This window comes from Adiantum capillus-veneris, chromosome 22 (assembly GCF_014529385.1).
Source record: "Adiantum capillus-veneris isolate H3 chromosome 22, ASM1452938v2, whole genome shotgun sequence".
NCBI classification, from domain to species: domain Eukaryota; kingdom Viridiplantae; phylum Streptophyta; class Polypodiopsida; order Polypodiales; family Pteridaceae; genus Adiantum; species Adiantum capillus-veneris.
The window spans coordinates 55,249,220-55,261,531 of record NC_140952.1 but is presented as its reverse complement, the minus strand read 5'-3'; the positions used below and the strand labels follow the sequence as shown (position 1 = coordinate 55,261,531).

The window sequence follows — 12,312 nt, the reverse complement described above, 5'->3', positions numbered from 1 at the left end:
ACAAGGGGTATTTTGGGAATTTCAGAAAATCTGAAGGGCATTTTGGGAATTAATGACAAAATATTGGGGGTATTTTGAGAATTTTTAAAATTTGAGGGGGAATTTTGCGAATTTCCACAAATTAGAGGTGTATTTTGGTAATTTTCCCTAAAAATTTTTGGTTAGACGATGACTCAATGAGTAGCATTAGATATTTTAATTATAAACGCTTAAGGGAATGGCAATGGCATGGCTTTCCCTAAACTAGATCAGCCACAAGGCGACACTTGCTCGACATTGAGGAAGGATAGGGTGGGAGGAGTCACGTGTTGTGCATGTGAGAAAATTAGAGCAGCATCATTGCCTCTACATCCCCCCCCCCCCCCCCCCCAAACTATGTCAATGAGAGAGAGAGAGAGAGAGAGAGAGAGAGAGAGAGAAAGAGAGAGAGACTACCTGACTGGCTTGCACTGGGAGCTCTAGCTCAGCAGCTCATCTGCTGCACAAGAGAGATGGAGGGTGGTGCGGATTGAACGAGGATGAATTTTCAAACAAAGGGCAGTATCCCAATTGTGATGTTGAAGAGACCTAACTTTTTTATTGAAGACTCCGTCCCGTCCGAACATAGTAGCAGGTGACAAAAACAAAAAGTAAAACTTCTCTGGCGTGAATCCACCCTCATTGAAAATATCTCAATAGATTACATCAAGGTGCCACATTTTAAAATGCCCAAATAACAATCATCTCTCTCTCTCTCTCTCTCTCTCTCTCTCTCTCTCTCCACAAGGGGTGGGGGGCCTTGCCCAAAGTTTGGTGGGTCCGGAAATTTGCAAAATCATTTTAGTTCAATGAGCATGCGCCACAAGGGATGCATGCCCCTTTGTGCTTCTTTGCCGCCGAGCTGTTTAAACCCAGCATGAGCATCAACCTACAGCATTCTGTGGTGAGTGAGGAATGATGATCAAGAGAAACCATTGTAAGGATTTCTCATGTTGCATCTCTTAGAGAGGCATCATTGCCATTCTATAGGTTTCATACATGCATTTATCTTTACACCTATCTTGGCAATGATTTAAATCAAGGTATTAAAAACATCATTCTCCTCGCCCTATTTGACATCGTTAGTTGCCTTTCGTGGTCAAACTTTTGGTTTCATATTTTGCATTTGGAGAATGTGATGATAAATCCTAGAGTTAAACGATTTTAAATATTTACTCACATATAATGCACCAGTAAGATGGATTACACAATACCTTTTTGCATCGGGCTAAAACTAGCCTGCTAGCCGACATAGTCTAAGTGACTTGCATTACATATATATGTGTATTTTTAAAAGAGTGCAAATATTGTAGCATCGTAATTGTGGGTGTTTTTTTTATGTAATCATTGGTTGACCTTCATGTAGCACCTTCCATTGTGCTCACAAGCCCCGTAGACTTTGAAGCTACACCATAGGATGCAACGTAACTAATGATGGTCGATTAAATCCGTGCATGTTTTCTCAATACACACTTTTGAAAATTCATATATAAGTGAAAGTAATCTACAAAAAATTGCTTAACTTGGTGATATGTTTATTTGAGTCAAATTATGCTTAAGTAGTTTGCAATTTCATAAAGGCCATCCTATATTGAAAATAGATTTTGAGAGCTATTTATTTGAAATACTTCATGTAACTTATTTGGTTTTCATCATTTCTTTTCATGGGATTTGCTCAACTTTTGCTCTGCTCGGAAAAACTTGCTCGAGGTTCGGTAAAACTCCTTGGTAATGGTGCTTTATCCATAATTTTTACTGCCTTTGAAAGGATGCAATGCTAGGCATCCTCATAGGGAACAAACTTTGCTTTGTGGTGGAAGATGCAGAGAGCCTTGGTGTCTGAGGGTGTGGTTGAGAGCCATGGCCTAGTCTAAGGACACAATTAGAGAGATATATGATATGTACGAGCATGATGGCAAAAACACAGAGAGAAACCGTCTGTGTGAAGGCGATGTCAAAGATAGAGATAGAGATGGAGAAGCTCTGTGCGGACGAGTAGAGGGAGGCTTCTTTTCCTTTAGGATTTAGAGATCCGGTCTGAATGCAAGAAATGAATGGGGTTTTGGAGTTTTGGACCGAGTAGCTAGAACAAATGTAGATTTGTAGTTTTCTAAAATGATTAGGTCTCCACAATTTGGAAAAAATAAAAACTCCATCTAAAATGTAAAAGTGAAGGATGTAGAAAATGAAAAGCTTTTTGCATTTGGGAAATCAAAAGACTTTTTTTCTTTTTGGCAAAACTCACACACTATGAGTGGAAAATATATTGAAAACCATTAAAAAATTACAATGCAATCCATGCTCACCCGAGCCATGGCATCCATGAGTTCAAACGGATATACGGTGACCAAAAAGAATTACAAAGTATCGGCTAACAGGGGAACCACCCCACCACAAAATCTCGGGAAGGCTACTACAAGAGAAAGCACCAAGATGAACAAAAGAGCATGCCGCCATAAGGGGGGAGCCTGAGAGCTCCATCACCAATGCAAGAGAGATCAGTCGAAGAAGGCACATCCAAGCCGAAGACAACACATCCACCCCATTCTTTTGATGAGAGTCTTGCACCTTCAGTGGGAGGATCGACGAAGCCACCAGGAAAATGCCAGTCTGCCACCCCAGCATAACCTGTCGCCGAGCCAGGCAAAACACCATTGGGCAAACATGGAACCACCAACTGCACCAAGCAACCACCAACCACACCTTCGCATATCGCCTTGGTGGACTTCATTCCCTTACAAAGGAAGGAGGGACAGCCGCCAGCCCCCCTGCCCAAAAATCGATAGTGCGAGGTTGATGCCGACGAGCAGGATCAAGATCGACAAGGGCCCCTCCCCTCGGGGACAACCTTCAAACACCTGCGGAACATGGCACCTCCCCGAAAACACCGCATCCGCCATGCCCGTCATTCCCTGAGCCAATAGGAGTGTTCGTAACCCCAGGCAAAGCCACCTGGAGCATTCCCTGGCTCATGCACGTTGTCATAATAACTGATATCTAACTCTCCTAAATTATTACTCATCATTTAATATGGGGAAGTACCAGGGGAAAAAAGTCTAGAATATTGGTTAGGCGGTCACAATAGGGATCTAAAGGAGGGAAAATAGGGATCCAAAGGGGGGGCCATTTGCAAAAGAGCAATGTGCATCAATCGGCTTCAAAAACCCTAAGGTTCAGCCCATTAAGACTTCCAAAATGCTAAGGTTCCAAAATTCAAAGGTAATGTCCAATGGTCAAACCTTAGGGTAAATTGGATGCTTGTGGGAAGACTCAAAAGTCTTCCCACATCCCTATCTTGTAGGGGGCAAGCCCTTTTAGTAGGGGATGAGAGAGAAACAGACACACACCCTTGCAAGCTCCCTTTAAACAAAGGGCATAGTGGACATATATCAGCTCCCTAGCCCAGTTGCCCTCAAGGTGCATTCAAATCCTATTGGATGGCCATAGAGGTGGACCAATGAGAATTAGGCTAGAGTAGATTTAGTTTAATTCATTTAAAAACACTTGATACAAGAATTAATAGAAATTAAGCTCTCTAGAAGACTGTTGGATAGTCTCCCAAGGGGTCCAATGAGCATTCAACAGCCCATTGGCTTGCCTGATTCCTATTGGCCTGAAGACTAAGAGGTCCAATGAGAGTTTAATTGCATTATTTAAATACCTAAAGCTCTCACAAAAGGGGAAAGAGGGACACATGTCACAAGGCTATCACTTATGCTTCTTAATTGTGATTGGCTAAGCTTTGCAAGGGCCAATAACATGCCAACATGAGCAAATAGCAAGAGAGGCGACCAAGAGAGAGAGAGGGGGCTGATTTTTGTAGGGCATTATCACACTCACACTCACACTCACACTCACACAATATCATGTGTGAAGGAAAGAAGACTATCTCCATCTCAAGCTTTAATGGAAAGCTCATCATCTACTCCAAGCTTGTGAGAAGGGAGGCCTACACCAACAATTCTTGGCTTTGTGATGCAAATCCAACCAAGAGCCAAGCTCCAATGCATGCTCATCTCCTCTACCATGCTAATTACTAAGCTATGCTAAGCTATTAAGTGTGATTATGTGAGGAGACATACTTCTTTCTTGTAAGAATACTTCTTCTTCCTCTCGATCTACTCTCATACCCCGCTAGCTCTCACCATCTTCAAAGATGTGTGAGGTCTTGGGTCTCAGACCGTGAGAGAATTGATGTTGTGTTTTCAAGTGTAAGATTGATTCTTGAAGATTCCATCTTCATTGCACCAACAAGTTATTGAAGGAACACAAAGTATTGTATTGTACAATGCCTCCCTTGATGGGGGGAACCTATAATACAAAGCCTTTTGGAGGGGGGACCGAAATCCGGTCCTCAACTATTGTCAATATCTTAATTTCTCTCTCTTTTTTAAGTATTGTTCATGCCTATCTAACTAGGTGTTATGCTTTTGTTGCTATCTCCATCCAAGCACTCTTGCTATGCTCATTAGGAATCTATTCTAATGAAATGCTCACTATGTCTATGTTATTTTTTGCTACACACAAGCTACTAGACCATTAAATGTTACATTGGTATCAGAGCACAAGGTTTCTCTTTTCTTTCTCAAGAAGAGAGGTCCTCAAGCGAACTATAAATGGTTGGTATTATTAATTGCAATTGAGTAAGTAGAATAGGGATTTTTCAGCCTTGCAGTGCGCCCGCTTCGTGCAGATAATGGGGCATCACCGTCGAGATCTATGGTCTTAATAGTGGAGTCCTACGGGGCACCACTATTGAGCTATTAGAAGCTTGACAGGAGCCGGTATTTTTTTGGTGGTGAAAGACCCTCTCTTCTATTCGTTGCAATTAATGATATTCAAGCCACGAGTACAGGAGCTTGAGTGCTTTTCTAAAGGGGTTAAGAGGAGTAGCAACTAGGGCTTGAAGTGCCAAAGTACGCTTAAACTTTTTACACCTACGAGTTGTTAAAATGGCTGACAATAGTAAAGAGAGTGAAATTAATGTTGATAGCTTTGATTTTGCTAATGAACATGCTACTAATGATGCCCCTATGCTTGTTAATTACCTTGTTACTAGGCTTCAACAAGCCATGGGCAATCCATCCCTCCAAAATGAAGTGCAACGGCAGCTACGTGCTCATGGGATTCTCCAAACTCCCCACCAAGAAGAGAGAGTACCTAGGAAACCTCCTTGTGAGACTTCCAAAAGAGGCCTCTCTTCGATAAGGAAAGAAGAAGAGGATCCATATGAAGGGCTCAAAAATCTACTACTTGACGATGCATCTCCTTCCCAAAGGAGAACTCAAGTTTCAATGGTAGAGCCCCCACCGAAAGAATGAGAAAGAAGTGAGTCTCCTGCCACCTCGACGGAGATGGCTCCACGAAGACGGCGGGAAAAACGCTCTCCAACACGCCCTAAACAGAGAAGACCATCGCACACTTCTCCACACCATAATTGTTGGGAGAAGAGGGGGAGATCGACCGCTTAAAGTACTCAACATAAGCTTTCAAGCCATCACCATCAAACTGTCCACCTCTTCTTCCAATTTCCAAGCACACACACTCACCTAGACTATGACACACACACACACAGTAAACAGAGAATTGATATAGACAAGCTTGTAAGGAGGTGTAAGAGATGTGTAAGAGATGGAGACTAGATTAGAGTACACAGCAAAATAACCATAGCTTAAGAGAGTAGAGAAGAGAATCTGCAAGAGAAAGGCCTAAATCTAGCCCCAAACTCCACGTCACCTCTCTTGTGGAGTTGGTATTTAATATATTATTTTTGAGTTTGAGGTGCCAAAAATGAGGCCCCTCTTTTACAACCACTTCACTTTTGTAAATGAGTGAAGCTCATTAGTTCTTGCATGACCCATAAGGGGAGTTCCCACTACAAATATTTACAGAGCCATAGTGGCTTATTGAAATGAGATTCTAAGATACTGTGCAACTATAAAATGGCCAAGAATAATTGTCGTCGCCTCTTCATCAACTCCCCGCATTCCACTCTACAAAATCATCATCAACTCAATTAGTAAAATAAATAGACAGCACATAATTAACCATTACGCCCAGCTATCCCAATTGCAGTTAACCACTACAACAGGAGGGTGCCCAATCTCGTAACATCCCTCCCACCAGGGATAGCAACTGTCCTCAGTTGCTCAATAGAGAAATCAACTGGACCGTGAGTGATGGAAAGTGTGGAGAAGGTTGGGAAAGTTGCGAAAAAACTTTTCAGGCATCCATTTGGCATCCTCTCTAGGGTGGCCCTTGAAAGTCAAAAGGTAACGGTTATAAACCATTCCAGTGCGTGTAGTGGTGGTCTCATGGTCAACTATTTTGTCAGGGATGAGTTGCTCTTCTTGGTCTACAAGTGAAGGTGGGTCTTCGTAAATGTGGTGTGTAGGTAGGGGTCCTCTGAATGGTCGTAAAAGACTAATGTGAAATGCATGGTGAATGTGCCAATGTGCAGGTAATTCTAAACGAAAAGAAACATCATTAATGACAGCTGAAATTTTGAAAGGTCCATAAAAACGAGGAGCAAGCTTAACAAAGACATTAGTATCAACACTTTTGATCCTTCGTTTTTCGATGCGAAGTAAAACATGATCATCTTCTTTGAATTGGTGTGCCTTGCGGTGCTTGTTAGCATGCTTGGTGTAAAGTTCTTGTGAGTGTTTAATGGCAGAATGCACACTTGCATAAATAGCATGAAAGTCAGTAGTGAAATCATCAGCGGCAGGCACAACATTAGAAAGACGTGAAGCAGGAGTAGGAAGTGAGTGACCGTATACAATTTCAAAGGGAGATTTACCCGTGGCAGTGTGAGTGGTGTTGTTGTATGCAAATTGCAAAATATGTAGGTAGTCATCCCATTTCTTAGGTTGAGAGGAAACATAAGCCTTTAGCAAATCAATGATTGTGCGATTTGTGACTTCAGTTTGACCATTGGATTCAGGATGAAATGCAGAAGTGAAGTCAAGTGTAGTGCCAAGATTTTCAAACACAGTAGTCCAAAAAGCACTACAAAATTTTGAATCTCGATCATAAATAATCACTTTAGGCAAACCATGATGTGGAAAAACAGTCTTCAGAAACAAAAGTGCAGCTTGATGTGCTGTGAGTGTTTTCTTACATGGAACGAAGTACGCTTGTTTAGAGAAACGATCAATAATAGTCCATATCATGTCATGTTTGTGCGTTGTGAGTGGGAAACCAGTAACAAAATCCATTGAAATATGTTCCCAAGGTCTTTCAAGAATGGGGAGAGGGTGTAAAAGTCCCAATTTCTTACCTGTAGCTGCTTTGATTTTTTGACAAATCAAACAAGTGGACACATACTGTTTAACATCCATTCTCATAGTAGGCCAATAGAAATCACGACATAAATTTTGAAAAGTTGCAGCAAATCCTCTATGTCCAGCATAAGGTGGTTTTTGCAATTCTTCAATAATTAATGTACGAAAAGATTTAGTCACACACAATTTTTGTTTGAAATAAAGGAAGTTTTCTTGAATAGTGTATTCGAGAAATGTGTGTACAGAATTATCAAGCATGTGCAACCATGTCGTTTTGAAGTCATCGTCATGTGCATAAGTGTCAGGCATAGTGTCAAATGAAGTTCCCGTAATGGTTGATAGATGATTAAGTGAGGGTCTTCTACTCAAGGCATCAGCTACAATGTTTTCTTTACCAGGCTGGTATTTAATGTTGGGCTGAAAACTTTGAATAAAAGCGGCCCACTTAATATGTCTATCATCTATTAAAGGCTGAGAAAGTAAATATTTGATACTTTGTTGATCAGTTTTAATGATCAAGTCAGTACCCATTACATAGTGTTTCCAGATTTTCAATGCATGTACCACAGCAGTCAATTCTTTATCATAAGTACTGAACTTTATTTCAGACGGTTTGAATTTACGACTTTCGAAAGCAATGGGATGGTTATCTTGCATAAGGACTGCACCGATACCTTTACCACTAGCATCAGTGACTACCACAAAGAATGGTCGTTCAAAATCAGGCAATTGCAATACAGGTTCATTAGTCAAATCATGTTTAAGTGCATTAAATGAGCTTTCTTGCAAATCAGTCCATTCATAAGGCGTGTTTTTCTTCAACAAGAGAGTCAAATAATGTGCTTTGTAAGCAAAATTACGAACAAATTTCTTGTAATAGCTGCAAAGACCAAGAAAAGATCGTAGCTCATGCAAGTTTTTGGGTCTCGGCCAGGATTGAATGGCTTCAATTTTCTTTGGATCGACATGAATTCCTTTACCCGATACAATATGTCCCAAATATTCAATTTCAGATTGGAAAAATGATCTCTTTTCAGGATTCAAATACAAGTGATTTTGTGCAAGCAGATCAAATACACGTGTTAAATGTTGCTTATGGTCTTCTTCAGATTTACTGAATACCAAAATGTCATCAAAAAATACAATCACAAAATCTTGATGGTCAATGAAAATTCGATTCATCATGCGTGTGAATGTAGCTGGTGCATTTGTCAAACCAAATGGCATGACAAGAAATTCATAATGCCCAGTTTGTGTTCTGAAAGCAGTTTTGTAGACATCATGTTCAAACATTTTGACTTGGTGATATCCTGATTTAAGGTCAATTTTGCTAAAGATGTTTGCCCCTTTCAGTTTGTCTAGTAGATCATCCACTCTAGGAATAGGAAACCTATTCTTAATGGTGATCTTGTTTAAAGCCCTGTAGTCGATACACATACGAAAGGTTCCATTTTTCTTCTTGACAAGAAGTACTGGAGCTCCGTATGGTGAACTACTAGGTCGGATTAGGCCTCGGTCAAGTAAATCAGTGATTTGAGTTTGTATTTCCCTGTGTGCGGTAGGATTTACACGATAAGGTGCTCTACAAGGAGGTTCACTACCCGGTATGATGTCAATTTGGTGGTCTTCTGGGCGTGATGGTGGAATTCCAGGTGGGAGATCATGCATGAAACAATCTTTAAATTGTGAGAGAAATTCATCGTGTGTGGAGTTACGTGAAGTTTCAGTTTCAACAGAAATTTGATTTACCAATACTAGATATGTTTTCCCCTGTTTTCGAATTGCTCGTTTGGCTTGAGTGTGAGAGAGGAGTGGAAATGTTTGATGTGCCAGTGTTGCTTGGATGGAGAATTTTTTATTATTATGAGTGAGAGACATTGTACGTGTTTTATAATTAATCAACGGGTCAAATTCATGACGAAATGGCATTCCCAAAATCATATCGAGTCCATGCAATGGTGCTACCAAAAATGTACGTGCTTGTGTGAATTCACCAATGCAAACTTCAACAGTGACTTGAGTTTTACAATTAAAACGTTGATTATTAAAAACAGTTTTGACCTTGTGGGGTGATGAAATTTCAGAGAGTGATAGTTGTTGTGCCAATCGTGTGGAAATGAAATCATGGCTACTACCATCATCTAGCAGAATGGTGACATTTTCACCCTTAACAGTGCCTTGCACTTTAAACAAAGTGTGAGGAGATATAGGAGTACCTGAGGATGGGTTGTCATCGTTATCATAATCAGGATCATATCCCTCACCGTAGTTAACTTCCACTTCATTGTCGTCGGGTGTAGCATCTTCGATGAGGTTAAGAGTAGCTCCGTTAGGGCGGTTGTTGTTGAAGGGTTTTTGACTTGAATTCCTGTTGACTCCATTTGAATGGCCATTGGATTGACCATTGCCCTTAGCATGACCATTTGGGCACTTATCTGCATAGTGACCATACTGAAAGCATTTAAAACACTTCACCTTTTTGTTACCATTAGAATTTGGAGGAAAACGCTGGTTGAAAGGATGTTGGTCGCCTCGTTGCTGAGTGTTGTTGTGGTTGTTAATCGTATGAGGATGAGCAGTGGCAGGAGGATTGTCAAATCTTCGTCTTTTAAAAAAGGTACGGCTTTGGTGTTTGCTTCTGTCAGAGTTAGGAGAGAAAGGAGGTCTCTTGTTGCGGTTAGTGTTAGCAGGTTGATCAGTGTGAGAGGAATGTCCACCTTTCTTCTTTTCTGCGTTGAGAGCCAAGTTAATGGCCTTTGACAGAGAATCTGGTTCGAACATATCTACCTCAGCACTAATTTGTAGTGCCAAGCCTGATATGTACTTTCGCTTCAATTTCCTGCGACTAACATGTTCAATAGCTTGCAATTGAATTAGACAATTCCAAAAACGGTCAGTGTAACCCTGTACATCTTCATTTCTACCCTGTCGAATTAAATCCCATTGACGTCGTGCTTTAGCTTTGTACTGTGTTGGCAAAAATTGGGGTAAAAACACTTTTTTGAATGCATTCCAGGTGCGTGGTCTTCTTCCATGTTGTTTGGTGGCGTTCCACCACAATGCAGCGCTGCTAGTGAGATGATTGGATGCACACTTTACCATTTCACGCTCGGGAAAGTCTTCATCATGAAAGTAGTCATCTAACTGACTAACCCATGCTAGAACCGTGCTCGCATCTTTAGTGCCATCAAAATCTTTGAAAGTGAAGGCTTTTCTGCTAATTTTGTTTTTCTTGGGTGCCGGTGCAGATTCGGTGCGTGCAGAATGTAATAATTTATCTTCAAGTTCTTGCCTTTGCATGCATTCATATGTGAGTGACTGCTGCAAATTTTGAAGTTGCTCTGCAATCGTGGGTGCATGAGGAAGATGTGCCATGATTGCGTGCTTTTCTTTTTTCTTTTTCTTTTTTTTTTAAAGTTTTTTTTCTTTCTTTTTCTTAAAAAAAAGTAAATAATTAAATGGTAATGCTTAAAAAGGCTATTTGGTGATATTCACAAATGCAATATGCGGAATAAAATAAAATAAATAACAAAAATGTAATGTACTTAGCTGAAAAAGAGCGGTGGCGTCCAGTCCAAAATGGCGATGCGCTAGGAAATTGCCAGAGAATAGACAGTCCGACGGTGTGTCACCGAGCCAGTTGAATTTCGTGGCACCCGATCTCTCGTATTCCCAAAATTAATGGTATTACATTTGGTAATTTCACCGTCCAATTAAATTGAATGTTATTTTCGAGTTTCCTGTATAGCTAGGCCAATGGAGCAGGTATTGTTCTTTTTTTTTTTTTTTTTTTTGATGCTCGCTTGCCGGCTTAGGACAGAGTGACCACCTTTTTATGCACTTCAACCCTTGAGTTGGCCAAACTTTGTAAGGAATGTCTTCTAAGCTTAATGTTCGATGGCACTCTTTTTTTGTTTTGTTTTTTTTGAAGCTTAATGGCCTCACTTTTTAAAGAGGTAAAGTTTTGAGGCTTGAAGCTTAATAGCCTCACTTTTTAACGCGTAAAGTTTTGAGGCTTTCTTAATGGCCACACTTTGAATTAAAAGGTGTGAATTGCAATTGCATGGAAAAAGTTGAAGACAACGAGCTCTCTCAAGCTGAGAACGACAGCGCCATTAAAGAATTGCACATGGTGACTAAAGGAGGAGGTTTTGGCCCGAGTGCAAGAAGGCAAAAGTACTCACACAGCCTGGTCGTCCATGTTGATAGCAATTTCGAGCTTTTTCGAATAGGTCGATTGAGAATTTTTTTTGTGTGTAAGCAAGGATTCCCACATAAATTTCTCGCCTTCTTTCTTCTCTTCGTTTATGCCTTCTGATGCCGCTTCCCAATGACAAGCCGAATCGATGTGACTCAAATTTCCCTGCTTGCTTTGACTCTTGCTCTCTCTTTCCTTTAGTAAACCATAATCCGCCTTCTCGTTCCCAATTTCAACTTCTCTTTCAAAGTTGTAATTAAGCTTTTCGACTTCTTTCAATTATGCGTCAGCTCACTGTCTTGTCCGTATCTTCATGTATACGCAAGGTTAACTAGTGCTTAAATTTAACCACTGAACATACCCGTTCTTGATCGTCTTAAAGCCGAATTTGAAAATTGTTTGCCGATTAGCCACCAATTAACAATCGAGTTTTTCTTTTGTGAACTCGATCAATTATACTTCGAATTTCCACGAACCCTTGAATCCTTGAATTGCAAAGTCGATAAATTGCAATTGGGGTTTTGTCGATTAGAGAAAACTCCTTCTTAAAACTGAAAACTGGTGCCGATTAATCCTCGAACCTGAGGCTCTGATACCACTGTTGGGTGAAGAGGGGGAGATCGACCGCTTAAAGTACTCAACATAAGCTTTCAAGCCATCACCATCAACTTGTCCACCTCTTCTTCCAATTTCCAAGCACACACACTCACCTAGACTATGACACACACACACAGTAAACAGAGAATTGATATAGACAAGCTTGTAAGGAGGTGTAAGAGATGTGTAAGAGATGGAGACTAGATTAGAGTA

The 12,312-nt window shown here is 40.7% G+C and overlaps 1 pseudogene; it reads right to left on the bottom strand.

Annotated features, from left to right (window-relative positions):
- Nucleotides 1-2,431: 2,431 nt before the first annotated feature.
- Nucleotides 2,432-2,991, bottom strand: LOC147429387 (uncharacterized; annotated as a pseudogene).
- Nucleotides 2,992-12,312: the final 9,321 nt, after the last annotated feature.